Genomic DNA, 4,240 nt, shown 5'->3' with positions numbered 1-4,240 from the left:
AAAAGTGTCTACTTCCCATTTTTGATGGACAGTTTTTGCGCTTAGAGTATTCTTGGTTAGCAGCCTTATTTTTCAGTACTTTGAATATATTCCTTCTGGCCTGCATGGTTTCTGCTAAAAAAAATCCACTTATCATCTTACATACTTTGAATGTGATGAATCAGTTTTCTCTTGCTGCTTTCAAAATTCTCTCTTTGTCTTTCACTTTTGACAATTTGATTATCATGTAGCTTGTGGGATTCTTATATCTGGATGCTATTTCCTTTCCCAGATTTGGAAAGTTTTCAGCTGTTATTTCTTTAAATAAGCTTTCTACTTTCTCTCTTAATCTTTTGGGACTATCATAATGCCTATGTTGATCTACTCAATGGTGTCCCATAAATCCCCTAAGCTTTCTTCATTGTTTTTCATTTTGTTTCTCTGATTGGAAAATTTCAAAATCAACTGTTGAGTTTGCTGATTTTTTTTTTTCCCTGCTGACCAAGTCTGATGTTGAACTCCTCTAGTGAATTTTTTAGTTCAGTTATTGCAGTCTTCATCTCCAAAATTCTATTTGGTTCCTTTTTTTATTCTCTATCTTTTTGTTGAACTCGCTGTATCCATCTATCATTTTTCTGAACTCATTGTGCATTTTTAATGGTGGTTATTTTGAATTCTTTGTCAAGTCATTCATATACCTTCATTTTTTTATGGTCAGCTTTTGCAGATTTATTTTGTCCCTTTGATTGGGCCATTTCCCCCTGTTTCTTAATGTTGTTTATAACTTTGTGTTGGTATATGTTGATATTTGCAAAAAAAAACAGCCATCTCTCTGTCTTTAGGACTGCCTTGTACAAGGGAAGACCTTCACCAAACAACTTGCCTAGAGATTCTGGGGGGCCTCTCAGACTTTTCTGTGGATGTTTCTTCTCTGGACTTGTGCAATGTAGATTTCTCATTAAAGAGATTTGCTTGTTTTTTTTTTTTTTTTCATGCAGGAACTCGTAATCTCTTGCTTACTCTGACTGGCGTCTGTCGTACTGTGCATCCTTTGAAGCAGCAGCATGGCACCATAGCTGTATGCTTTTCGGTGGCCCCCAGGCATCTAGAGTATATCAGGTCCTGTCAGCACCCCAAGTTGTGCTAGACAGAAACCAGTCCCTTGGGCAGCCGCACAACAAGCCAGGGTGTTGGGTGCTTGCTCCACTCTTTCCCCCCTCAGGGAGAGGCTGCCAACATGTATCGGCCTCTGTCCCCTGTACCATGGGCGCCCCTTAGCAGCAGCAGGCTGCACTGATCTGTCTGGGCTTTAGCAGCCCTGAGGCATTTGGAATATGCTAGCTTCCGTCCATGCTCTGAGACAGAAACCAGTCTCGTGGGCAGCCCCCTGGAAAACTAGAACATTAGACATACGCTCCGCTCTTCCCTTTCTGCTTGAGGGAGAGGCCTGTCTGCTGTACCGCAGGTCCTTAGGAGCAATAGTATGCTACCTAGGTCTTTTTTTGTTATTGTTGTTCTCAGTGGCCCCCAAGCAGTTAAAGCATGCTGGGTCCTGTCAGTGGTCTGAGACAGGCGAGACAGAAGCCAGTCCCTTGGGTAGCCTCTTCTGAAAAGTCAGAACATTGGATAAGCAGTCTAGTCTTCTCTTTCCCTCCCTCTGGAGAAGCCAGAAGCTGGGACTTTCTTCATGAGCTTATGGCACTATGCCAGGGACTATGGTAAGAGGATGCCACAAAATTTCCCACTAGCTTTAATATAGCTGGTTTCATGCTTGCCTGGTATACAGGGACCTTTTAACTGGTTTCTGGATTTGTCATAAAGGGATTTCTTATCCATGTTCTGTCGATGTCTCTGTGGGAGGAAGGAAGGTCCTGTTCTGCCATTTTGCTGACATCATTATGCCTCAGCTTTTGAGCCAAGGCCCTTCTTCCCTGGTAGCTCCCACACAGAGTCTGAGTATGGTGGGGGTATCAGGCCCTTGCCATGACTGTGCAGCATGGAACTCCTGTAATGAGCAATCTTCTCTGTGGAGCTCCCTGTAATACAACAGGCTAAGACTGTCACGTCTTTTTTGCATTCTGAAGCTGGCTTTGCCCAGTCTGCATTCTCCCCGTTTTATCTTTCACAAGCATTACCTACCAATAAACCTCCTCACGCCTAACTCTGTCTTAACATCTGTTCCTGGAAGACTCAACTCATAAACAAGTCTGAGATCAGTCTTGGACTCTGCCTCAGTCTTTATTCTTGGCTGACATTGATCACTCAGTGAATACCCTCTGGGGAAAGTTGTTGCAAGTTGTCGTTCATCCTCTGTTGCCACCAATTTACTTGTGGCAAAGACTGACTGGCTGTTTACCAATTCTCCTTGGGAACATTGCTAGACTACATTTCCCACCCTCCCTTTCTGTTGGGTGAATATCAAAGAAAATATGTTTCTTTTCTTCTCTTGGCACTTGTAGAGATTCAGACATGTTGGAAAGAGCATATGATAGACTTTGAGATGTATGATCAGTGTTTCCTTTTTCTTGGTTCTCTCATCTAGAAGAAATCATATTTCAACTGACTTGGAAAAATGGACTCTGAGAAACTAGATAGAGAGATATGCCCTCAGATGAAAAAGAAAGACAATATCGTGTTGGTTTGTAAAACCTGACTAGGAACTGTTTAATGGGTTGAATGGGGGTTAGAGTTATTGTTCATCACTGCCACCATCTGGAGGTAAAGTTAGAGTGTTCATTACCACAGGGCTCCAATAGCAGAAGGACTTGTGCTTGAGAGGCTCACCCAGAGAAACCCAACTCCCATAGTGCCTGCCTGTGAATGCTGAACCAGTTATTGTTCTGCAGTGATATTTTAGGCATTGGTTATGAAAGTTGAAAATGTTATTTGTCCTTTCTGGGAACAATTTGTAGCCCACTGTTCCAATCTGTGCCAGATTCTCAATGAAGCTTTAAATGTCCTAATTAGTAATGCTATTCCAGAGGCATTAATGTTGCAGAACAATATTTGTGCATGTCTAATACTCTGGCCACCTCATGCGATGAGTTGACTCACTGGAAAAGAGTCTGATGCTAGGAGGGATTGGGGGTGGGAGGAGACGGGGATGACAGAGAATGAGATGGCTGGATGGCATCACCGACTCGATGGACATGAGTTTGAGTGAACTTCGGGAGTTGGTGATGGACAGGGAGGCCTGGCGTGCTGTGATTCATGGGGTCGCAGAGAGTCGGACACGACTGAGCGACTGAACTGAACTGAACTGAACTGAATGATCCTCCATGTGCCCTAGATCCATGACCCTTACCCCCTAGCACTTCATCTCCTTGCTGGCATAAGCAATTTTCTATAGTATAACCTCTGTAGTAATGCTTGACAACATGACAGAGGTTAATAACCTATCTAAACTTTACTTGGAATGGCACCAGCATACTTGCCTTTGTTTTGCTATTGTCACTGCTGTTGTGCCTACGTTCATGCTAAGTCACTTCAGTCGTGTCTGACTCTTTGTGACCATATGGACTGTAGTCCACCTGGCTCCTATGTCATGGGATTCTCCAGGCAAGAATACTGGAGTGGGTTGCCATGCATTCCTCCAGGGGATCTTCCCAACCTGGGGATCGAACTCATGCCTCTTATGTCTCCTGCAATGGCAGGCTGGTTCTTTACCACTAGTGCCACCTGGGAAGTCCACTGTTACTGCTGTTAGCTCAATTTAAAATTTTGTTTTCTTTCATGAGTTAGTTTAAAAATAAGTTGCACACTGGCAAATGTTATACAGTAAAATGGATTTTTTACTTTGGTGTACATGCTATGAATTTTAAACCATATATAGATTTGTGTAACCACCACCACAATTAGGATACTGAACAGTTCTGTTACCCCTCAAAACTTTCTCATGCTGCCCCTTTATAGTCAAATCCTCACATCCTAAACACCATTGATCTGCTTTCTGTCTCTCTAATTTTTTTTGAGAATGTCATATAAGTGGAATCATATAGTATATGACCTTTAGAGACTGACTTCTTTAACTTAGCATAATTCCTTTGAGATTCATCTAGGTTGTTCTGTGTAATGATAGTTTATTCCTTTTTATTGCTGAGTAGAATTTCATTATTATTGATGTACCACATGCAGTTTGTTAATCCATTCACCAATGGAAGGACATTTGGGTGGTTTCCAGTTTGGGGCAAAGGGAATAGAGGGAATATAAAAATTATTGTGCAAGTTTTTGTGTGAACATAGCTTTTGTTTATGTAGGGCA

Source organism: Moschus berezovskii, chromosome X, assembly GCF_049115385.1.
Source record: "Moschus berezovskii isolate FMDL1 chromosome X, NW_MosBer_1.0, whole genome shotgun sequence".
Taxonomy (NCBI): domain Eukaryota; kingdom Metazoa; phylum Chordata; class Mammalia; order Artiodactyla; family Moschidae; genus Moschus; species Moschus berezovskii.
This window is presented reverse-complemented; position numbering follows the sequence as displayed.